The following is a 25824-nucleotide window of genomic DNA, read 5'->3' on the forward strand; positions in this document are numbered from 1 at the left end:
AAATCTCTCATATAGAGGATACAGACGAAAAATAATTTAAAGACAACGCTTTGGTTTGTCTCGCTTTCCTATCCATTGCGCATGTCCAAAGTAAACGATATGCCTATTCGATTACGCTGAACTCCGGGGCACTGGGTAGGAGCTCCATTTCAACTCGAACAGTAATCTGTGTCGCTCGCTCATTTTGTCAACAAGGTAACATGGTGCATCGTCCAGAAACATCTATTTTCCATACATTTTGGGGGGAATTTCCCATGCAATCACATCTGCATGGGAAATCACAGAGTCCTCCTACTAATTACAACACGTGCTAAATTACAACATATTTGTTTTTAGCCAACTTCGTCACGGGCTTTGAACGGGGCAACTGGCTCACGCCCGGGAGGCAGACTGTCCCACATTGAATGCCATCAACTTTTAGCTAATGCGAAACACGCTGAAACGGGCGCCTGGACGAGATTAATCGAATCCCCTCACTGAAAATGGCTGCCATTGACTTTATAATGTTAACTGGTGACAGCGAGAAAAAACAAGCGTAAGATATTTTTTAAATTGTGTTTTAGGTAGCTAAAATGTATAGTTTTCCATATAGGTTATTCTGCGTGTGGTCATAACCAGTTATTGTTTCGAAAAAAATCGTCTTATATACGCGTTGTTAGGTGCTAGCCAGAGTCTGTTTCGCTTCTAGCTAGCTAGCTTACAAACCTATGTTATGGTAAAGAAACTAGGATAAATACTGGACAAGGTTAGCCGAGACCCCCAGCCGTTTGCTATAATCAATAGCTCGACCATCTGATTCAACTTGCCAATCATCAAGCCCCTGACTAGCTAATTGAATCAGGTGGGCTTGTTCAAACTGCAACAAAATTGTGTAACGACTGGGGGTCCCCAGTGAAAGGTCTGAGAAACACTCAAGTTGCACAACTAGTTGTATATTAAACCAGCAATAGTTGTCAAATGAACCGATTACCATGGAGCATTCTAGTTGATTAATCATTACATTACTCCTTCCCATGTCCTGTCATGTGCAGGGGAGAGAAAGCAGAGAGTGGCAATGAAGAGGAAAACCAGGACCTGTCAGAGGAGGAAGGAGTCGCAGGGAAGGCAGAGGCCAGTTCGTCGACGCTCATGGTCGCCGCGACCTCCGCTAAGACCAAGAAAAAGAAGCACAGGCACCGCAGCAAACACAAGAGACACAAGCAGTCTTCACCTGATGACAAGGCGCGACGCCACAAGCACCGGCACAAGCACAAAAAGCACAAGCGTAAAGACGGCCCCTTGACTGACGGCTTCCCCACCGGTGGCGACGACAACGCTTTCCCATACTCTTCCTCCGCCAAGCCGCATAGACTGGAAGACGATGAGATGGCGCTTCTGGAGGAGCTGGAGAAACAGAGGGCCTTGATCCAAGCCGAGCTCGACAGTGAAATGACTGAGGGTGGCAGGGGGGTACAGTCGGGCATGGCTCTCATACTCCAGGGATACCACTCTGGGGTGGAGGAGGAGATTCAGGGGGAGAGGATGTGCAACGGGCAGCACTTCTGGAAAGGGGCAACGGGGCACGTGGCTGGCTCAGGCTCGCAGACTGCTAAAGACACCGGTGGAGTCCAGCGAGAGTCGACAGACGCCGGCAAAGCTAAGCAGAACAATCCCAATAAAAACGGCAGGAAGAGAAAGATGGACGGCAAGACCAAGGATCAGATGAGAGGACTGAGCACGTCCAGGGATAGAGACAACAGGAGACATTCCAGGAGTGCAGATTGCTTCAAGGAAAGGGCACAGGCGTCCAAGTTTCCTCCTGGCACTAGCAAGCAGCCTACCCTGCCGGCTCAAAGCAGAGAGGCACAAAGCCAGGACAAACACAAGAAGGCGATCAAGTCCCCCACCAAGGACTCTTCCTCTGGGAATGAGAACTGCTCTCCTGGCCTCCAAGGGAGGCCGCCAGGTCCTGCCTCCCAGCTGCAGCGCAGCAAGTCCCCATCACAGTGCCGGGACCTCCGGGCCTCCACCGGAGGCGAGCGAAGGGCCAGGTCACCGCCACCACTCAGAGGGGGCCACCCGAGCCCCCCAGAGAGTCAAAGGAGAGAGGTGGACCGACTGAGACTCTCACCTGGCAGGTCAGGACATTGTTTGGCCTCATGCCTCACACACACACACACGCATCACAAAAAAAAACCATCCAAGTTGATGAGTTAAGAAATCTGGCCTTTTGTGTTTAATACAGATAAACAGGCAACTTTGTTTTCACGGAGGAGATGCATCTTCTCACAATATCTTCTCCACAAATTAATTTACTGTTAACATATTGTGACAAACTATTAGGTTCAGGGTTGTCACTCTCCTGCTGGAATAGACCATGAGCATTGGGGCTGTATTCATTAGTTCACACTGTAGCGAAACAGTTTACAATGAAGAGTAGTGTTTCTTTTGGGGCAAATGTAGCTTAGTCCCTCTCCATTTCAGCTGGTCGCTTCCGTTTGGTTTCTAGTGAATACGATGGTGTTTAGACACCACACCGAGGATGGTTAAGGGGCCGGGCTCACATTTTAAAACTACACCTCATTTAAAATAATAACAAGATGTTATATCGTCACATACACCGGATGGGTGCAGTGAAATGTGTTTTACAGGGTCAGCCGTAGCAGTATGATGGGTGCAGTGAAATGTGTTTTACAGGGTCAGCCGTAGCAGTATGATGGGTGCAGTGAAATGTGTTTTACAGGGTCAGCCGTAGCAGTATGATGGGTGCAGTGAAATGTGTTTTACAGGGTCAGCCGTAGCAGTATGATGGGTGCAGTGAAATGTGTTTTACAGGGTCAGCCGTAGCAGTATGATAGGTGCAGTGAAATGTGTTGTTTTACAGGGTCAGCCGTAGCAGTATGATGGGTGCAGTGAAATGTGTTGTTTTACAGGGTCAGCCGTAGCAGTATGATGGGTGCAGTGAAATGTGTTGTTTTACAGGGTCAGCCGTAGCAGTATGATGGGTGCAGTGAAATGTGTTTTACAGGGTCAGCCGTAGCAGTATGATGGGTGCAGTGAAATGTGTTTTACAGGGTCAGCCGTAGCAGTATGATGGGTGCAGTGAAATGTGTTTTACAGGGTCAGCCGTAGCAGTATGATAGGTGCAGTGAAATGTGTTTTACAGGGTCAGCCGTAGCAGTATGATAGGTGCAGTGAAATGTGTTTTACAGGGTCAGCCGTAGCAGTATGATGGGTGCAGTAAAATTTGTTTTACAGGGTCAGCCGTAGCAGTATGATAGGTGCAGTGAAATGTGTTTTACAGGGTCAGCCGTAGCAGTATGATGGGTGCAGTAAAATGTGTTGTTTTACAAGGTCAGCCGTAGCAGTACAGCGCCCCTGGAGCAAATTAAGGTTAAGTTCTTTGCTCAAGAGCACCTCAACATTGTCTACTCGGGTATTCAAAACTGGTGACATTTCAGTTACTAGCCCAACTCTCTAATTGCAAGTAGACAGCTGCTTTAGCCAGTATTTATTTGATTTATTTAACCTTTATTTAACTAGGCAAGTCAGTTAAGAAGAAATTCTTATTTACAATGACGGCCTACCAAAAGGCAAAAGGCCTCCTGCTGGGATGGGGGCTGGGATAAAATAATCATAAAGAAATATAAATGTAAATATAGGGCAAAGAAAGGAGTGTTGATGTAAAACCAGTACTTAATTGCCATGTGGAAGATGCCGTGATATTCCCATCCAAACATAGTCCAGTTTACGTCATCCACACATTGAATCGTGTCCAAATCAAATCACACACCCTTTTTTTTTTATAGGTAATGCATGGTGAACATTGAATGTGTGACAACCTTGTCCTGTTGCTGTGTGTCTTTCAGGATTCGGAGCCAAGACGAAGCGGGCGGCCGTAGGGATGCCAGCGCAGCTCTAGGTGCCCGGCGAAGGCTCAGCCGCTCACCATTCAGGCGGCGGTGTTGCTCTCCCAGAAGACGCAGCAGGTCTCCATTCAGGAGGAGGTGGGTGGAGGTACTTCTGTCCCAACATGTCTGATAACTGTACTGTCCCCGCCTGTGTTGTGTATATGTCTGTGAGTCTAAAAATACACAAGTCATTCTATCCCGATTCTCTGTCCGATGGTCTACTTGGACCGAAACGTCATTCTTTATTTTAATCCTTACTCACAATAAAATAAAATAAATATATATATATTTTTTTTTTAATTTTTTTTTTATTGTGAGTAAGGATTAAAATAAAGAATGACGTTTCGGTCCAAGTAGACCATATATATATATATATATATATATATAAATAAATGGGGAGTGTTGCAACTTACCTATTTTGAGGTTATCATAGTTCTTCTAATTGTATTGTCACGTAACCGGGTAGGTGCAGTGAAATGTGTTGGTTTACAGGAGCAGTTCAGTGAAATGTGTTGGTTTACAGGAGCAGTTCAGTGAAATGTGGTGGTCATCTCCCTGTCCAAGACCCTTCTCCCCTGAATTCTCAGTTTGGCCGGGAAGCCAGCTCTAGGAAGAGTCTTGGTGGTTCCACAGGCCACTGTGTTCTGAGGGACTTTCAATGTTGCAGAAATAGTTGGGTACCCTTTCCCAGATCTTTGCCTTGACACAATCCTGTCTCGGAGCTCTACAGACAATTACTTCGACCTCATGGCATGGTTTTTGCTCTGACATGAACTATCAACTGTGTACAAGGCAAAAGTTTGGACACCTACTCATTCCAGAGTTTATCTTTATTTGTACAGTTTTCTACATTGTAGAATAATAGTGAAGACATCAAAACTATGAATTAACACACATGGATGTTGTAATCAAAAAGTGTTAAACAAATCAAAAATATTTTATTATTTTACCCTTTTTTCTCCTCAATTTTGTGGTATCTAATTGTCCCATTGCCGCAACTCCCGTATGGACTCGGAGAGGCGAAGGTCGAGGGCCGTGCGTCCTCCGAAACACAACACAGTCAAGCTGCACTTGTTCTTGACACAATGTGTGCTTTGCGCAGGCCCGACACAGGAGTCGCTAGTGGGCGATGGGACAAGAACATCCCAGCCGGCCAAACCCTCCCCTAACCTCAGCCGGCTGCGACAGCCTGGACTCAAACCAGGATCTCTAGTGACACAGCTAGCACTACCTTAAACCACTGCGCCATTTGGGAGGCCCTTCAAAATATGTTTTATATTTACGGTTCTTTAAAGTAGCCACCCTTTGCCTTGATGACAGCTTTGCACACACTTGGCATTCTCTCAAGTAGCTTCATGAGGTAGTCACCCGGAATGCATTTCAATTAACAGTTGTCTTGTTAATTTGTGGAATTTCTTTCCTTCTTAATGTGTTTGTCCCAATCAGTTGTGTTGTGACAAGGTAGGGGTGGTATACAGAAGATAGCCCTATTTGGTAAAAGACCAAGTCCATATTATGGCAAAAACAGCTCAAAAAAGCAAAGAGAGTCCGTCATTACTTTAAGACATGAAGGTTTCTTCAAGTGCAGTCGCAAAAACCATCAAAAATCATCAAGATGAAACTAGCTCTAATGAGGACCGCCACAGGAAAGGAAGACCCAGAGTTACCTCTGCTGCAGAGGACAAGTTAATTTATAGTTACCAGCCTCAGAAATCGGCAATTAACTGCGCCTTAGGTTGCAGCCCAAATAAATGCTTCCCAGAGTTCAAGTAACAGACACATCTCAACATCAACTATTCCGAGGAGACTGCGTGAATCAGGCCTTCATGGTCAAGTTGCTGCAAAGAAACCACTATTAAAGGACACCAACAAGAAGAGACTTGCTTGGGCCAAGAAACATGAGCAATGGAAATTATGCCAGTGGAAATCTGTTTTTTGGTCTGAGTCCAAATTTGAGATTTTTGTTTCCAAACGCCTTGTCCACCACTTAGTCTTTTAGAATTCAAGGCACACTTAACCAGCATGGCTACCATAGCATTAATTCTGCAGCGATACGCCATCCCATCTGGTTTGCGCTTGGTGGGACTATCATTTGTTTTTCAGCCGTACAATGACCCAAAACGCACCTCCAGGCTGTTTAAGGGCTATTTGACCAAGAAGGATTGATGCATCGGATGACCTGGCCTCCCCAATCACCTGACCTCAACCCAATTGAGATGGTTTGGGATGAGTTGGACCCCAGAGTGAAGGAAAAGCAGCCAACAAGTGCTCAACATATGTGGAAACTCCTTCAAAACTGTTGTAAAAGCATTCCAGATGACTTCCTCATGAAGCTGGTTTCAAGAATGCCAAGCGGGCGCAAAGCAATGGTTGGCTACTTTGAAGAGTCTCAAATATAAAATATTTTGATTTAAAAACTTTTTGGGGTTGTTTCTACTTGATTCCATTATGTTATTTCATAGTTTTGATGTTGTCACTATTATTCTACAATGTAGAAAATGGTAAAAATGAGTCGGTATGTCCTTACTTTTGATTGGTTGTGTGTGTGTGTGCCTTTCCAAATCATGTCCAATCAATTGAATTTACCACAGGTGGACTCCAATCAAGTTGTGAAAACAGGATACACCTGAGCTCAATTTCATGTCTCATAGCAAAGGGTCTGAATACTTATGTAAATAAGGTATTTCTGTTGTTTGTTTTTTTTAAATGCACTTGCTAAAATGTGTTTTCACTTTGTCATTATGGGGTATTGTGTGTAGATTGAGGATTTTTTTTATATATATATACATTTTAGAAAAAGGCTGTATCAGAACAAAATTTGGAAAAGGGGAAGGGGTCTGAATACTTTCCGAATGCACTGTGTATCATTAATTGAAATGACCATTGAACATCGGGAAATCTTACATATTGCACCTGGCTTTTGCTTTTCTTTCCTGCGACTCTTCTACATAGGTCATTGGATCGGGACAGGATGGAAAGGAGGCCGCGGTGGGGTTCCAGATCCCAGGAGGGGAGACAGAGACTGAGCCGGGACAGAGAAGACAAGTTCAAGGGCAGCCTCTCGGAGGGAATGAAGGTCGACAAGGAGGACTCTGAAGATGAAGTGTAGGCAGTTCACTTGGGATTTTAATTTTTATTTGCTTACTGTTTACCTCAGACGTGTTGAATGGATGGATCATACACAAATGATACAACATTAATCCATTTCAATGTCATTAATTAAATCACACACCATTTTTTTATTTGCAATATAAGCTTTTGTCAATGGTTGTGGGGTGGACGACCACATTGTATGTGTGTGTTGACGTGTCCTGTAATAGGCTGGAAGATTACGATGTGGATGAGGACGACGAGGAGGCTCTCATCGAACAGCGGAGGCTACAGCGTCTGGCCATCGTCCAGGTGGGTAAAAAGACTAATGACACTAATCATCATCCCCTCTGCGCCGACCTAATTTAACCAGAGCCACACAGCCATGTTGCTACAATATGTATTTTAACCTTTCTTTATTGGCTATTGTCATGCACGGCATGCAAACATGACACGCACAGCTGTTTTATTGTTAGTTCAACAATGCGAATGGCGTTGGACACTGTGTGCAGTGCCAATACTCTGGCCACACCCCTAATCCCAGGTTTTGTGTTGCTAAGTGCCAAGGGAGTCAATCAAAATGCTTAATGGCACGCCCACCTTTTTGATTGGCTGATCGGGTCCTGGTGTGTTGATCACATTAGTTTCTGATTGTTGTGTAAGATGACCACATCGGTAGGCAGGAAGAAGGCTGGGCTGAGCGACAGAGAGGGAGGGAGGGCAGTGTGTTCTGTATTCCTGGAAAATGTAACCCCCCCCTCCCCTCTCTCACTCTCCCTGTCCACCAACCCTGCTCTCCCTGTCCCCCAACCTCTCTCTCTCGCTCTCTGCCTATCCACAAACCTCCCTCCCTCTCTCGCTCTCTCTCTCCCTGTCCACCAACAACCAGAATTCCTGTAGGCCCTCCCAGCATACCAATAATTGTGACCATATAGAGATGATTTTGTATGCACAATTTTAATGTTTTATTATTTAGGAAAGGGTGCGCATTTTAAAATGTATCATGTTTATAATCACTAGAGAATAAACTGGATGAGCTCCGATTGTGACTATCCTATCAAAGTGATCTGTGGCACTGTAATATCCTATGTGGTGTGTCTCTTTGTTAAATATTATATTATATCAGGTTAACAGCTCGTGCGCAATCTGTCTTATTAAGGAAGTTTTGGGATTCTGCTCGACTTTTATACATATTGTCTGTTTTTATACATATTCTCGTGCCTGTGCTTGCATATTTTTGCTTGACATGTGTGTGTTATTTTTCTGTGAACAGAAGTACAAGGGAGGGAACGAGGACAGTAACATGTCGGAGCCCGGCAGCCCGCAGAGCAGCCAGCGTAGCCGCTCGCCCTCGCCGGACGACATCCTGGAGCGTGTGACGGCCGACGTCAAAGAGTACGAGCGGGAAAACGTGGACACCTTTGAAGAAAACATCAAGGCTAAGCACAACCTCATTGAACAGGAGAAAGATGGTAAACATATGTGCTGTATATAAGTGTGTGTGTACATCAGACCTGTCAACTAAGACATAGACCTATGTTAAATACTTTCAACTAATTGATCTTCGCTTGGTACATTATGGAAACCATAGATTACTCTGTTGTTAATACCAGGAAGTGTCTGACCCAGGTGGGTGTTTGTCTGATACAGTAGTAGTAGTAACAGCAACACTCCGCATGTTTGTTTGTCTGATGCAGTAGTAGCAGAAACAGCAGCACTCGGGATGTTTGTCTGATGCAGTAGTAGCAGAAACAGCAGCACTCGGGATGTTTTGTTTGTCTGATGCAGTAGTAGCAGAAACAGCAGCACTCGGGATGTTTTGTTTGTCTGATGCAGTAGTAGTAGTCAGCTTAGTAGTAGTAGTAATCAGCCCAGCAGTAGCAGCAATTGCAGGCTCAGTAGTAGTCGTCAGACTAGTAGTAGTGATTCAGAAGTGGAAAGGGGATACCTAGTCAGTTGTACAACTGAATGCCTTCAACTGAAATGTGTCTTGAGCATTTAACCCAATCCCTCTGAATCAGAGAGGTGGGGGGGGGGGGGCTGCCTTAATCAACATCCACGTCTTCAGCACCCGGGGAACAGTGGGTTAACTGCATTACTTAGGGACAGAACGACAGATTTTTTTTTACCTTGTCAGCTCGGGGATTTGATCCAGCAATCTTTCGGTTACTGGCCCAACGCTCCTACCCACCGAACTTCCTGGACATTTTATTTATTTTACCTTTATTTAACCAGGCAAGTCAGTTAAGAACAAATTCTTATTTTCAATGACAGCCTAGGAACAGTGGGTTAACTGCCTGTTCAGGGGCAGAATGACAGATTCGTACCTTCCGGTTACTAGTCCAACGCTCTAACCACTAGGCTACCCTTTTTCAAATATAGTTCAACTCAATTACATAGTTTACTCAATTACTTATTATTTTGATGTTAATTTCTCATGTACTCTTGACTTCTTAATCTATGAAATATATATATATATTTTCAAAGTAATATTGACAGCAGCAGTTGTCAAGTTGCTTTTACAGATTAACAGTGCTTGATCTTAAACTCCAGCCCATTTCTTTCCTAGAAGGAACCAACCCCAAAAAACCTTCCGCCCCGACATGTTTACTGAATCGGATGACATGTTCGCCGCCTACTTTGACGTGAGTACTCCTCCCGTTGCTTTGATTCCATTGCGTTGTTTGGAATCTGACCACCACGACTTGTGCCAATGTGTCTTCAACTTTTTTTTTTTTTTAATTAAGTTGTCTATGGAAAAGGATCCTGTCAGATAGGGTTGCTAAGAGTGGTGTCCGTGTCTCGGGTCGCCCTTGTGTTATTACTGTCCAAACAAGCTTCTGTCAGCGGGTAACTTTAGACCGGGCCACAGCGTTTTCTCTGGTGACCTTTCTGTGAGGCGACTGAGAACTGCTTGTCCAATTTTGAGTCGGGATGAGAACGCAAGTTGGCACTTTAAGAGTAAAATAATTTGTTCGTGTCAGTGCGGGACCAAAAGTTTGGCGTGTCAATCTCAAGTCAGAATACCGCCTCAACTGTGGTTTTGTATTGTAGCCTGACAGTCAGACCTTGGTTCAAATGAGTGTTTAAATGGGCCTGCATGAGATGCCAGATGGACAGCATTTGCACTTTTGGAACTGTACCTTTGGTTCCATTGCGTACCTTTGGTTCCATTGCGCACCTTTGGTTCCATTGCGCACCTTTGGTTCCATTGCGCACCTTTGGTTCCATTGCGCACCTTTGGTTCCATTGCGCACCTTTGGTTCCATTGCGCACCTTTGGTTCCATTGCGCACCTTTGGTTCCATTGCGCACCTTTGGTTCCATTGCGTACCTTTGGTTCCATTGCGTACCCGTTGGTTCCATTGCGTACCTTTGGTTCCATTGCGTACCTTTGGTTCCATTGCGTACCCGTTGGTTCCATTGCGTACCTTTGGTTCCATTGCGCCAGGCAAGCTCAATCAAGCACATATTCCCATCAGAATAAGAACTGATTTCTTGAAAGGAAGAAAAAAAAACTAACATTGGGAAAAACCATTGGTTTCCCGTCATACTAACACTAAGTGATTTGTGGCCACTGCAGAGTGCAAGGTTTCGAGCAGCAGGTATCGGGAAGGACTTCAAGGAGAACCCCAACCTCCGAGACAACTGGACAGACGCAGAGGGATACTACCGTAAGTCCCATTTGGAATTAAAGCTCCTTCCTTATTTTGTTCCTTCATTTGTTTGTTAGCTTATTCACTCATTAATCACTACTGAACAAAAAATATAAAACGCAACATGCAACAATTTCTAAAGATTTTACTGAGTTACAGTTCATATAAGGAAATCAGTCAATTAAAATGAATTCCTTAGTCCCTAATCTATGGATTTCACATGACTGGGCAGGGGTGCAGCCGTGGGTGGGCCTTGGAGGGCGTAGGCCCACCCACTGAGGGGCCAGGCTCAGCCAATCAGAATGAGTTTTTCCCTACAAAAGGGCTTTATTACAGACAGAAATATTCCTCAGCACCTTACCCAAATAAGATTTTTGTTCAGATAGAATATTTCTGGGATCTTTTATTTCAGCTCATGAACTGACCCTTTACATGTTGCGTTTTAATATTTTATGTTTATTTATATTCCAGTCTCTGACATGGCGTGTTTTGATATTTCTTAATGTCCGTGTGTTTTTATTTTATATTTTTTACTGCTAGATATTACTTTTAGAGCTAGAGGAACAAGCATTTCGCTGCAGCTGCTTTCACATCTGTGTACGTGACCAATAAACTTTGATTTGCCCGAAAATGTGAAGATGGTTGTTTACCTGCAAAATTGCCATTTCTTGTTGGTCACTAATTCAAACATCAAGGGGGATCAGACAATCTGTTTTACTCGCCTGCTACATCGGACGCGTAACTTTTGCTTAGCGTGAGACGCTCCTGTTCAGTTCAACAAGCGTAACCGTGCCGGCTCTGTTTTGAGCATAATATTCAGTTCTGGTTCTATTTTCAAGATTTGGACACCCAGCTCACACCTGAGAGCAAATGGATATTGTGGCTAGCATTCTGCTCGCATTGACCAAAAGTTACTCTTCCAGTGTAGCAAAAAATAGTGTGTGTTAGGCTTTATTCTTCCTAATGGCGCAACCATAGAGCAAGCTCACTTGCCCGGCTGCCATGAATCCCATAAATTGTCTTTCACCTAAACAATGGGAATGAACCATAAAGATCTGTTTTAGGCCTACTGGAATTCTTTGCCGTTTTTTGTTTACTTGCCTCAGGCAACAGGGAAACGCTTAAGGTCAATCCCTACTTATTCATAACCAATTAGCTAATACATTCAATGTCTTTTGCTATTTGACAGGACTCAATATCGGGGAGAAACTGGACAAGCGGTACAGTGTGTACGGCTACACGGGGCAGGGCGTGTTCAGCAACGTCATCCGAGCCCGTGACGTGGCCCGCGCCAGCCAGGAGGTTGCTATTAAGATCATTCGGAACAACGAGCTCATGTGAGTGTCGTTTACCAATAGCTAGTCTTGGACCCGGTTCTGTAGGCAGAAAACATTTTGAAACTGGGGAGATACTACCTGCTGTTCATTGACTACAGCTCAGCGTTAAACACCAAGCTCATCACTAAGCTAAGGACCCTGGGATTAAAACACCTCCCTCTGCAACTGGATTCTGGACTTCCTGACGGGCCGCCCCCAGGTTGTTTATTTTATTTAGGATCCCCATTAGCTGATGCCAATGGCGACAGCTAGTCTTCCTGGAGTCTGACACATTACGAAAAATACATTAGAGAAAGTGGTGAGGGTAGGCGACAACACATCCGCCACGGGGGCCCCTCAGGGGTCCGTGCTTATTCCCCTCCTGTACTCCCTGTTCAGCCACTACTGCGTGGCCACGCAAAACACCCAACACCATTAAGTTTGCCGATGACACGATAGTGGTAGGCCTGGTTACAGATGATGAGCTGGAATATTGGGAGGAGGTCAGAGACCTGACAGTGTGGTGCCTGGACAACAACCTCTCCCTCAACGTCAGCAAGACAAAGGAGCTGATTGTGGACTACAGGAAACCGAGCACGCTCCCATTCACATCGACGTGGCTGTATTGGAGCGGGTCGAGAGCTTCAAGTTACCGTGTCCACATCACAAAGGATCTATCATGGTCCACATACGCCAACAGTCGTGAAGAGGGCATGACAATGCCCCCCCCCCCCCCCCTCAGGAGGATGAGTAGATTTTGCTTTGGCCCTCAGATCCTCAAAAGGTTCTACAGCTGCGCCATTGAGAGCATCTTGACTGGCTGCATCACCGCCTGGTATGGCAACTGCTTGGCATCCGACCACAAGGCGCCACCGAGGGTAGAGTGTACAGCCCAGTACAGTGCTCCTTGCCATCCAGGACCTCCTATACCAGGAGAAGGCCCTAAAAATTGTCAGACTCCAGCCACCCATGTCCTATTGTCTCTGCTACCACACGGCAAGCAGTACCGATGCACCAAGTCTGGAACCAACTGTTCCCTGAACAGCTTCTTCTACCACCAAGCCATAAGACTGGTTAATAATTAGTTTGGTTTGGTTAACTATTTAACTATCTGCGTTGACCATTTTTTATTTTGCACTCTTTTTTTGACTCATCACTTACACTGCTGTTACTGTATCTGTCACTGTGTTCCTAGTTACATATCTACCTCAGCTACTATTGTGGGTAGATATTGTACAGGCTTTTTGTTATAGCCCTGCTCAAACACACCATATTCCACTAACCTGTACTTATTAATATCTGAGTCAGGTGTGTCAGAGCAGGGCTGGAACCAAAACCCTGTCCACCCAATAGCTCTCCAGGGGGACCTGTACTACTGGCACACCAGTGTGTCCATGACTTTAGACTCATCGAAGTGGTCTCTTTGTCCCAAAAGGCAGAAGACTGGGCTCAAGGAGCTGGAGTTCCTGAAGAAACTCAATGATGCCGACCCTGACGACAAGTTCCACTGCCTGCGCCTCTTCCGACACTTCTACCACAAGCAGCACCTCTGCCTGGTCTTCGAGCCTCTCAGGTACCACCCTCCCGGTTACTGGCACCCCTAGATTGAGAACAGTGTTTCCCTTCTCATTGTATAGGCAGGGTGGGCCTAGGGCTGTTACGGTCACGAAAGGTTGTCAGCCGGTGATTGTCAAGCAGATAACTGTCGGTTTCACGGTAATTGACTTAATTAATGAACACATTTAGCATCTCCTGGTTTCAAGTCATTGATGCAGATCTTTTGAACATCTACATTTTAAAAAGTATAATCAATTAATTTAATATAGCCTACACCTTCACAATAAAGCCATTTTTTATTTATTTTAGACCGGTTTTATGAAGCATGATTTGAAGAACTTGTAGTCTATTTCAGAACAGAATAGCGTACTCTGAGTTGTCCTGATGTGGCTATGCCAAAAGGCTGTGGGCTTCGCTAGTTCATTTAGCAGACAAGATTTGCTTAGAATTCCGTAGTTAAGAATAAAATTGAACAAAGCTGAATAAAATAAAGGATATTTTCTCCAAACGATTGGAGGGAATGCTGAGTTGTGTTGAGCGGTTAACAAAGAAATAGGTATTCTTATACATTAATAACTCTAAATTAAGCATAATTTTAGTTGTTCTACAAATGTCGGGCTATATGTTTTGATTTTTAATAAATTTTAATGCTGCATGATCATCTTTTTAGTAGAGGCCATCACTCTGTTTTCTTGCACAATTGCATAGCCTGTAGAGATGTTGCGCAACATAAGCTCATGGGCTCTTATTAAGTGTTTAATTAGATGTTCTATTACATTTACATTGATGTCAGGGTGATTTAGAGGGACAATAGAGTGCTGGGTACCAGGCAGTTCGAAAGTTTGGTAGGCTACTAATGACCAGCAGCGGCATCAGAGCTTGGAGAAACCTTGACTCAACGAGGTAATTACCGCCGGTGTGGCGGCAATACGGTCACCGCAACACCCCAAGGTGGGCCCCTTGCGCATAGGTTTGCTCTCCCTGTGTTAAAGAATGTGGTTTCAATTGATCATTTTTTGTTGTAAAAGCCTTAGCTGCTGGAGATGGAGTCTGAAGAGAGGTGGTCTTATTGACGCAAAAAGGCTGTTTTGAAGTCTGAGGGAGTCTGCTGCTCTCTGTCCTGGGGATGGGGGAAATCGATATGGAATGGTGGTATTATTTTTGCCCATTTTATATCAATACTGTGACTCCCAAGTATCGATTTCTTTTCTTTTTGCTGGGCAGTTAACGTTAGCTAGCACTAGTCGGCTGTACTTGCAAAATACTTCCAGTATTTCTCATCCTATAGCTTGTTCTTTTTAAACACTAGAACCGCCTGGCCTTTCGTCCTACAGGTACCCGCTAGAGAACGTTGCCGGTCATCTCCTTTAGCATCAGATGCATATCAACCCACAAGGTGCTGAAACATAAGCACCAACGCGTGATAAATAGTGCATCAACTATTGTGAAGGATTAGTTGCATGAAGAGATATTTGTGGAACTATATCAATTTTAAACCAAAAATAACAACAATAGTTATTTGTTTTTTTTATAGTCATGGATATGTTTTGTCCTAGAAAAAAAAAGCATAGGCCTATAGCCTATTTTAGTTTCCCTTAAAATGGATTACAGTAATGTTTTTAATTGTAATAGCATATTCATAAGTTTAATGTTATTTGTTTTTGCCTTGTAGCCAAAGCAATGCTGCTGTGTGGGGGGGGTCATGTGCTGAATGCAGGGGCCGCATGTATATTCTTTGAAAATGTGACATTAGAGCTGCACCTCTTGAATTATGAGAGTTATTTGACAGAGGTAAATGTCATAGAAACGGCAGAATATGCTCTTTCTGATACTGTATAGAAATCAAAATGTGTTTGTTTTTTCTGCATGTGACTCTGAAGAAGGATTTGTCATTCTCCATTCTATGCATTTGTAAATGACAAGATTGGGCCATTTTCTTCATGTACAATTTGACAACTGATAGGCCTAATATTGTCACTCGTCAGATTGTCTGTCATGTGTGAAATTAGTTTCGGTATCGTTTATTGTGTAGTTTCGATGGGCCAGCTGTGCCGTCTGACTGGCATCGTTTTTACTTCCTGTTCATCAACTTAGAGTCCAGGATATGTTTTGCATTATTCTAAAGGCCTACTGCAACAAACAGCATTTCATGCAATTAATTTGATTAGTAATAGAGTTATAGTAAATAAAAATGTATTGTAAAAGGTTTTTATTTTTTTAATTGTTTACATAAAATAGAATGGTAGCAAGCCTCAAGGTGCGCGTTCAAATTATTATCATGAGTGCTAACGCTGATCAATAGGCATAACACACACACTCATTATTACACTATAGTTGTTCTAAATCAAATCAACCTCTTCACCCTCATCATCCAGTTAGGCCGAATTTAAATTCAATTGTGTGAAGTAAAGTGCACAATTATCGCCCATTGAGAGAGAGAGAGAGAGAGAGTAAAATAAAAATATAGTCTTGGGTAAAATTAGGTAAATAGGATCAATACTTTTCTGTTTGTGGTTTTTTATTTTTTATTTCGACAATAGAGTAATGTAAAATACAAAAGTATCGTGAGGTTGCTGGCAATTTCCAGTCTAACTCTGTCCCGTGTTTTACCTCTGAGTAGATATTGTTTTCGTTGTAACCAGCATCTCAAATCTTTTTAGCGCAGACTGATTACTAAACTGTCTGAAATGGCTCCATATTCCCTACATAGTGAACTTCTTCTTCTTCTGTGGTTAGAAGTAGTGCGCTAAAATCGATCATATTTTATTGGTCACCTACACGTGTTTTAGCAGACGTTATTGCGGGTGGAACGAAATGCTTGTGTTTCTAGCTCCAACAGTGCAGTAATATCTAACAATTTCACAACAACACACACATCTAAAAGAATGGATATATAAATATTTGGACGAGCAATGTCGGCAGTATTTAGTGAATAGGGTGCCATTTTGGGACTCACCCCTAATATTGTATGTGGTGTCTCTCTACTCTCTCTCCTCCTCAGTATGAACCTGCGCGAGGTGCTGAAGAAGTATGGCAAAGACGTGGGCCTCCACATCAAGGCGGTGCGCTCCTACAGCCAGCAGCTCTTCCTGGCCCTGAAGCTGCTCAAACGCTGCAACATCCTTCACGCCGACATCAAACCTGACAATATCCTGGTACGTCACCTCTAACCCACCGTAGCCCCCAGAGAGACAGTCACCTCTAACCCACCGTAGCCCCCAGAGAGACAGTCACCTGTAACCCACCATAGCCCCCAGAGAGAGACGGTCACCTCTAACCCACCGTAGCCCCCAGAGAGACAGTCACCTGTAACCCACCATAGCCCCCAGAGAGAGACGGTCACCTCTAACCCACCATAGCCCCCAGAGAGAGACAGTCACCTCTAACCCACCGTAGCTCCAGAGAGAGAGACAGTCACCTCTAACCCACCGTAGCCCCAGAGAGAGACAGTCACCTCTAACCCACCGTAGCTCCAGAGAGAGAGACAGTCACCTCTAACCCACCGTAGCCCCAGAGAGAGACAGTCACCTGTAACCCACCGTAGCCCCCAGAGAGAGACAGTCACCTGTAACCCACCGTAGCCCCCAGAGAGAGACAGTCACCTGTAACCCACCGTAGCTCCAGAGAGAGAGACAGTCACCTCTAACCCACCGTAGCCCCAGAGAGAGACGGTCACCTCTAACCCACCGTAGCCCCCAGAGAGAAGATTTTAACAAACATTTAATGGAGAATAAATGTTTTTATAGCAGGTTGTATATTTCCAAACAATCCATCATGATATGATGCCTTGTTGGTATTATGACCCGCTTGCGGAGATAACTGTCAGTTTTGATCAGGGCACTCTACCCTTACCAGTTTCTCCCGGTCACATTACGGGAGTGGAACTCAGTTCAGTCTAATTGAACCCACCCAGTGTGAACAATGTGCTGTTTGACAGAGCTAATTGAACCCACCCAGTGTGAACAATGTGCTGTTTGACAGAGCTAATTGAACCCACCCGGTGTGAACAATGTGCTGTTTGACAGAGCTAATTGAACCCACCCGGTGTGAACAATGTGCTGTTTGACAGAGCTAATTGAACCCACCCAGTGTGAACAATGTGCTGTTTGACAGAGCTAATTGAACCCACCCAGTGTGAACAATGTGCTGTTTGACAGAGCTAATTGAACCCACCCAGTGTGAACAATGTGCTGTTTGACAGAGCTAATTGAACCCACCCGGTGTGAACAATGTGCTGTTTGACAGAGCTAATTGAACCCACCCGGTGTGAACAATGTGCTGTTTGACAGAGCTAATTGAACCCACCCAGTGTGAACAATGTGCTGTTTGACAGAGCTAATTGAACCCACCCAGTGTGAACAATGTGCTGTTTGACAGAGCTAATTGAACCCACCCAGTGTGAACAATGTGCTGTTTGACAGAGCTAATTGAACCCACCCAGTGTGAACAATGTGCTGTTTGACAGAGCTAATTGAACCCACCCAGTGTGAACAATGTGCTGTTTGACAGAGCTAATTGAACCCACCCAGTGTGAACAATGTGCTGTTCGCTGTTTTAAACCTGTTGGTTGGAGTTTTTATATAGGTCAAGTGGCATATATATATATTTTTTTTTTAATTGATTTGTTTTCAACAGGTGAACGAGTCGAAAACCATCCTCAAGCTCTGCGACTTTGGTTCAGCGTCGCACGTGGCAGAGAATGACATCACTCCCTACCTGGTTAGCCGGTTCTACAGGGCGCCGGAGATTAGTGAGACTCCTCTCTTCTTGTCTTTTCCTACTCTTCTCTTTTTGTGTTCTTCTCCTCCTGTTCTTTTGTTTTTTCTTATCCTGTCACGAGCCTTGACCCGGAGAGCTACTAGGTTCAGGCTTTTTCTCCAGCCCAGTTATATTAAACTGATCACCTGCTCATCAAGTCCTTGATTGGTTGAATTAGTGCAGCAGCTCTCCGCGACCAGTTGGAGAACACTGCTGTAGGTCTTAACTAGAAGGGAAAATATTCAACTGTCGTGTTTAGTACTCGCCAAACGGAATGAAAAACTGTGTAAAATAGGGGCCATCCCCATTATAAAACATTTTGAATCTTTTTGAAAACGGTGTGCCCTTATGAACACAACGCTCATCAAACATACTAATTTTCCATAGTTTGACCCAAGTCTCCTAAAGCCTTTATCTGTCCTTGCAGTCATCGGGAAGCTTTACGACCACGCCATTGACATGTGGTCCGTTGGCTGCACTCTGTATGAGCTGTACACGGGCAAGATCCTTTTCCCGGGGAAAACCAACAACCACATGATTAAGCTCGCCATGGACCTCAAGGGCAAGATGCCCAACAAGGTCAGACCAAAATCCACCAATCACAGAAACTCTCCCTTCACCCTGCTACGGGACATTGTACAGCAGAAAAACCATTTATTCAGAAGTGTTATTGAAATTCCAAACTTTTTTTAAAATCTGAAGAATCTAAATTCTGAGTTTCTGGTTTGTTCCTGAATGGAATCATTTGAAATGGAATTGACCCCTAACTATTTTCTTTCTATCCTGCACAGATGATCAGGAAAGGCGTGTTCAAGGACCAGCACTTTGACCAGAACCTCAACTTCCTGTACACCGAAGTAGACAGAGTTACTGAAAGGGTAGGAGGTTGTTGTTTTCTCTCATATTGTCTCAGTGGGAATGTTAATGGAGGATAGTAAGCTAAGCCATGTGTCTATTTTTAAGGACCCTACTTTTCTGAGGATGACTCGAAAACCTTGTGATCTGCAAAAAAAGTCAAACGAACCCCAAATGATGTGATGTATCGGTATATGTCCATCTCATCTCTATGGTGTCATTGCTCTTGCCTTCTGCCCTTACTCCTTTTCCACCCCACCCCCCCTCTTTCTCCCTCTCTTTTTCTCCCTCTTTCTCTCCCCCTCTTTTCATTCTCCATTTCCTCCTATTCCAACCCCCCCTTCCATATCTCTGCTAATTTCCTCTCTACCATCTTTGTTTTCTTCACTCATTTCTTCTTTTAAAACTGTTTTTGTTTTCCTCTCTTTTTCTCTCCTTTTAAAACCGTTTTGTTTTCCTCTCTGGGTCTTTTTCGAACTCTGATCTCTTGCTCCGCCCCATCCAACTCCACGCCACTTATCTGTTCTGCTTCTCATCCCAACTCTTTCTCTCTCTCACTCTACCTCCTGCCCTCCCTCCATCGCTCTCCCCCCTCCCCCACTTGTTCTTCTTCTGTCCCACCCATTCACAGGAGAAGGTGACAGTGATGAGCACCATCAACCCCACCAAGGAGCTGCTGGCTGACATGGTGGGCTGCCAGCGTCTGCCCGAGGACCAACGCAAAAGGTGGCCCAGCTCAAGGACCTGCTGGACCAGACACTTATGCTGGACCCGGCCAAGAGGATCAGCATCAACCAGGCCCTGCAGCACCCCTACATCCAGGAGAAGATCTTCTGACCACTTCGTACTGTATCCACTCAGTCATGCATTGATTGCTGCAACCAGTACTGAGTCCTTAGTTTGACTATGGTTGGACCCCCATCCCATCTGGCACTGCTGATGGAGAGGAAGTAGTATTATCTATCTTCCCCTGTTTGACACACACACACACACACACACTCCCGTTTTTCATCGATCTTCTGGATTGTGTAAATAACCGTAGTAGGGCTCCAAGCAGAATGCCTGCTGCATAGCATATGTTCAGTTTCAGCCTACCTGCAAGTCAGATAGTTCTGTCTCATTATAAGCCCTGGACAGTAAGCCACTCGAGTTGGACTTTCATCCAATCAGATCTTCCGTTTTTGATTGGCCCCTTGCAGGTGACTGAAGGTGGATGATATTTTTTGCTGTAAAAAAAAACAATGTGAATTCTGATTGGGTTAAGTAAAATGTAAATTCTGATTATTGGGGAGGGTTAGTCAAATGTGAATTCTGATTGGGTTAGTCAAATGTGAATTCTGATTGGGTTAGTCAAATGTGAATTCTGATTGGGTTAGTCAAATGTGAATTCTGATTGGGTTAGTCAAATGTGAATTCTGATTGGGTTAGTCAAATGTGAATTCAGATTGTTGGGAAGGGTTTTTGAGTTAACGGTCATTCATGAGTTGCCAAGGCAATGACAAGCAGGGAGGGTAACCCAGTACCCTTACCCTTTTGAGTGGGATGTTTGTACAGTGGGTTGACTAAACTCCTGCAACCTTGTCAGCTCCTTTGACTTACTGTTACCTGTGATGTGGTGCAGGGCCAGCATAAATGATGTCTATATCCGCGTCTCCCCAGGTATTGAAAGCCCCCATCCACCCTGTCCCCACATCCTGGTGTCTGTGCAGGCCCTGGTCCGCATGCCCGTTCTGCTGCTGCCTGTAGGTCTGTCAGTGCCGAAAACCCAAACGGTTGGGGGGGTCCTTGGGTTCTACTTGAGCACACCTGCAGGGATGGCCCCTCATGTTTAAAGCAGGTTGTATACCACTTACAGTACATTGAAGGTAAGCTATCTCCCCCCCCTCCTAAAAAACTAAACTCATCAACTCCAACTGGTTATTACCTCATGTTTTATTTTATTTTTATATTACACATGGTTTTAGCCAGATGTCCCTGTAGACATGGTTATGTCAAGAAATATGGTTTCTATAAGACAACTATATATTCCTTAAGCATAATTCAAATCACTATGGCAAAGCTGGATTTAAAAAAAATCCAAATCGGTCATGCATCTAAATTGTAGAGAGAAAATTGAGGAGGGGGGGGGGGGGGGCTTTATCCAACAAGCTGTCACCTTCAGTGTACTTCTCTTAATGCAAAAGCTACATTTTATTTGCTCTACTGTGTAATGAATACCTTTCTTTTCCTGCGCTCCCTTTACGGTGTTACGATGTTAGAAACTGTGAGGATAGCAGTCTTGCTATGTACACAAAAGCATGTGTTAATTGTTTCTAGGTGTGTTCTCTAAAAAATAATAATAATAATAAGGCTATGTAGGTGTTTTGTTTCCCTCTGTTATCTGTCATTGGTTTTCATGTTTTGTATGACCATGGTGTCTTTTGATACAGGGATATTCCTGCACTGAGCTTTGAGTCTGCTTGTTATGATCGGTAATTGCCTCTACTTTATTTGGTGTTATACATATATAATGATGATCTTATAGGACCAAAACAGAAATAAAACAGCCTAAATGAGTAGCTAATGCAGTATGTATGCCTTTTCCATAAAATGTCTTCCCTACATACAAATGCCAATGTTCAGGCCCCATAAAGTGTCAACAATGAACTGAAATGCGTTCTTTTTAAAGCTAATTCACCAAACCTAAGCTAAGAATACTTTGGTGTTCAGCGACTTTTAGGCTGGAATCCAAACTTGAGATCTGTGCGCCAAAACTTGACACGTACAGATCGAAAGTTAGAATTCGGCCCTCACGTGCTAGATTTAGTTCAAACCAAAGGAGCAGAAGAAGACAACATTTTGTGTGCTGTTTCACTGACTCTGATGTTTGTGCTGTTTTCCCCCACAATGATGTTTCCTGTGGTGGCTGAGAGCGAGACAAGAGTCCAGCACTTCCTTCTCCAGCCCGGGCTCCCCTTTCAGAGAGACAAGACCTCCACAAGGCCACTTATCAAGGTCATTTCTGATGGCATGTGTAGATACTAAAAGCCGTAAAGCTATAGAAATAAATAGTCGCAAACTCGTATAACTCCCAGCGACTCTATTTAGTTGTATAGCTTCCAGTTAATTTGCCGATAGTCAGCACACGAGTGTTCTCTGGGGATGCTCCAGCTTGTTATTAGATACTAGAAGCCAACAACACTGGGGTTGATGTAAAATACAATATGGCGAATTCATTTTGCTTACTGTTTTCCTGGGAAGGCATTTGTCATAGACGCTCACCCACACTCAACCATTAAAAAGTTGTGGTTCCAAATGTTTCCTCTCACAAGATGTTAAGGATTTATCGTTGTATTCGTCTACACGTGACAGACACTTTTTGGTTAACAAAGAGTCATTACAAGCTGCACATGTACCTGAGTGTGTTTTGATTACGCATATGGCTCTAAACTGGTTCCAGATTACCACCAGGCATCCGGTAGCTTGACTTGTAACTGTCAAAGTTGAACCACCAGGCGTCCGGTAGCTTGACTTGTAACTGTCAAAGTTGAACCACCAGGCGTCCGGTAGCTTGACTTGTAACTGTCAAAGTTTAACCACCAGGCGTCCGGTAGCTTGACTTGTAACTGTCAAAGTTGAACCACCAGGCGTCCGGTAGCTTGACTTGTAACTGTCAAAGTTGAACCATCAGGCGTCCGGTAGCTTGACTTGTAACTGTCAAAGTTGAACCAAGATACTTGTTCATTTGTTCTCTATATGTTCTAGGTGCCGCCCTTTTAGAGAAGAGTCTCGCAAGGAACCTCCTCTGGACAAAGGTTTCTGTTCTGAAGAGAGTTACAGTATTTGTAAAGGTGGACTCGTCAATATGACAACATCATACAAAGCGGGGGAAATTCCTGCATACAGAAATCAACAACAGCATTCAAATCTTCTGAGACTGACGCTTGTGGCTTTTCTCCATGTGGGCAAAGCTCAAGGGAGGGTGCAAATTAGGAAGAGGCAAATGTCGCAGTCTTGGCAGATTTTTATTCCATCGTTGATGTCTAAGCAGGAAGACGGGGGGGGGGGGGGGCATTGTATGATGATCCCATTTTGCTCAGTCAATTATTAGTCGACATGACATTTTTCAAATATGTTATCAGTAACTACTTCAGTTATTGTAACGAGTCGGTGTTAGACACGTTATCGTAACGAGTCGGTGTTAGACACGTTATCGTAACGAGTCGGTGTTAGACACGTTATCGTAACGAGTCGGTGTTAGACACGTTATCGTAACGAGTCGGTGTTAGACACGTTATCGTAACGAGTCGGTGTTAGACACGTTATCGTAGCGAGTCGGTGTTAGACACGTTATCGCAGTCGGTGTTAGACACGTTATCGTAACGAAGTCGGTGTTAGACACGTTATCGTAACGAGTCGGTGTTAGACACGTTATCGTAACGAAGTCGGTGTTAGACGCGTTATCGTAACGCAGTCGGTGTTAGACACGTTATCGTAACGAAGTCGGTGTTAGACACGTTATCGTAACGAAGTCGGTGTTAGACACGTTATCGTGAACGAAGTCGGTGTTAGACACGTTATCGCAACGAGTCTGTGTTAGACACGTTATCGTAACGCAGTCGGTGTTAGACACGCATCGCAACGAAGTCGGTGTTAGACACGTTATCGAAGTCGGTGTTAGACACGTTATCGTAACGAGTCGGTGTTAGACACGTTATCGTAACGAAGTCGGTGTTAGACACGCTATAACGAACGTCGGTGTTAGACACGTTATCGTAACGAAAGTCGGGTGTTAGACACGCATCGAACGAGTCGGTGTTAGACACGTTATCGTGAACAGTCGGTGTTAGACACGTTATCGCAACGAGTCGGGTGTTAGACACGTTATCGCAACGAAGTCGGTGTTAGACACGTTATCGTAACGAAGTCGGGTGTTAGACACGTTATCGTAACGAGTCGGTGTTAGACACGTTATCGTAACGAGTCGGTGTTAGACACGTTATCGTAACGAGTCGGTGTTAGACACGTTGTTACCGTAACGAGTCGGTGTTAGACACGTTGTTACCGTAACGAGTCACTATTACACGTTGTCATCGTAACGAGTCACTTACACGTTGTCATCGTAACAAGTCACTTACACGTTGTCATCGTAACAAGTCACTTACACGTTGTCATCGTAACGAGTCACTATTACACGTTGTCATCGTAACGAGTCACTATTACACGTTGTCATCGTAACGAGTCACTATTACACGTTGTCATCGTAACGAGTCACTATTACACGTTGTCATCGTAACGAGTCACTATTACACGTTGTCATCGTAACGAGTCACTATTACACGTTGTCATCGTAAAGAGTCGGTGTTAGACACGTAACGAGTCACTTACACGTTGTCATCGTAACAAGTCACTTACACGTTGTCATCGTAACAAGTCACTTACACGTCATCGTAACGAGTCACTATTACACGTTGTCATCGTAACGAGTCACTATTACACGTTGTCATCGTAACGAGTCACTATTACACGTTGTCATCGTAACGAGTCACTATTACACGTTGTCATCGTAACGAGTCACTATTACACGTTGTCATCGTAACGAGTCACTATTACACGTTGTCATCGTAACGAGTCACTATTACACGTTGTCATCGTAACGAGTCACTATTACACGTTGTCATCGTAACGAGTCACTATTACACGTTGTCATCGTAACGAGTCACTATTACACGTTGTCATCGTAACGAGTCACTATTACACGTTGTCATCGTAACGAGTCACTATTACACGTTGTCATCGTAACGAGTCGGCGTTAGACACGTTGTCATCGTAACGAGTCGGCGTTAGACTGAGATTTGTTCATGAACTCGGATGTTTTGCTTATGGATTCTGAGAAAGTATATGGAAATCATGATAAATTGTATTTAGTTCGATTGAACTTTGGTTATAATGTGGCTAAATCTATGCCAAAGTGATCAACAATAAAGGTAATACTTTTTCTTGTTATTGATAAATATGGCCAGATTCATGTTATCACCTGGTAACATTGCAATTTTGTGTTTTGTTTTTCAGGGTAAGTCAGAACTTCTCTTCCCTGCCTTGGTTCCTTCAGTCTCCTCTTTCCGCTTTGGTGCCCATGTAAGACTTGAGACCAGGGAAGATGTTCCATGAATGAGCCCCTGTGGATATTTCTCAAATAGAAAATGTTAAAACAGAAATGTTTTATTTTTTTAATGTTATGTAACACATTTGTCTACATCCTTCACTTTATTCAATGTAATCTTGTACACTACTGTTTCCTTATGATATAACATCAATGTGCATGCTCTGTCCTTAATTGAGAACATAACCAACATGTGTTCATTTTTCATTTGGCATATTAATACAATAAACATAGGCACAGACTATCTGAAGATTTTGAGTTTCTTTGGTAACAGTTTACTTGGAGGCTGCCATAGCCTACATTAATCGTGTTGCCATAATGACAAGATGTCACAAAAACAATCATGACTTAGCCCGTCTGCTTAATGACAACTGACTAAAAACAAACATGACTCAACCATGGTTTGAATTTAAGGGGTGCTAGAATATGAACTTAAACAGTCAGTGAGGACACCCTCAAAATAGTCAAGATTTTGACACCCCAAAGAGTTCGTATAATTTGAACCCTGAACAGAGTGTTATTTAGACATGCTAACTCCCACTAGTCAACTAGCATCCAGTA

General features: G+C 43.9%; 1 long non-coding RNA gene and 1 pseudogene across 1 annotated transcript; both read left to right on the forward strand.

The window, feature by feature from the left end:
* Positions 1-458: 458 nt before the first annotated feature.
* LOC135532866 (serine/threonine-protein kinase PRP4 homolog) lies at positions 459-20298 on the forward strand (annotated as a pseudogene).
* A 7-nt stretch (positions 20299-20305) lies between these two features.
* Positions 20306-25507, forward strand: LOC135532867 (uncharacterized). The gene is made up of 2 exons (XR_010454411.1): positions 20306-22951; positions 25173-25507. It is a non-coding gene; the product is annotated as an uncharacterized LOC135532867 (long non-coding RNA).
* The last annotated feature ends 317 nt before the right edge of the window (positions 25508-25824 follow it).

Source organism: Oncorhynchus masou, unplaced genomic scaffold (assembly GCF_036934945.1).
Source record: "Oncorhynchus masou masou isolate Uvic2021 unplaced genomic scaffold, UVic_Omas_1.1 unplaced_scaffold_2074, whole genome shotgun sequence".
NCBI classification, from domain to species: Eukaryota; Metazoa; Chordata; class Actinopteri; order Salmoniformes; family Salmonidae; genus Oncorhynchus; species Oncorhynchus masou.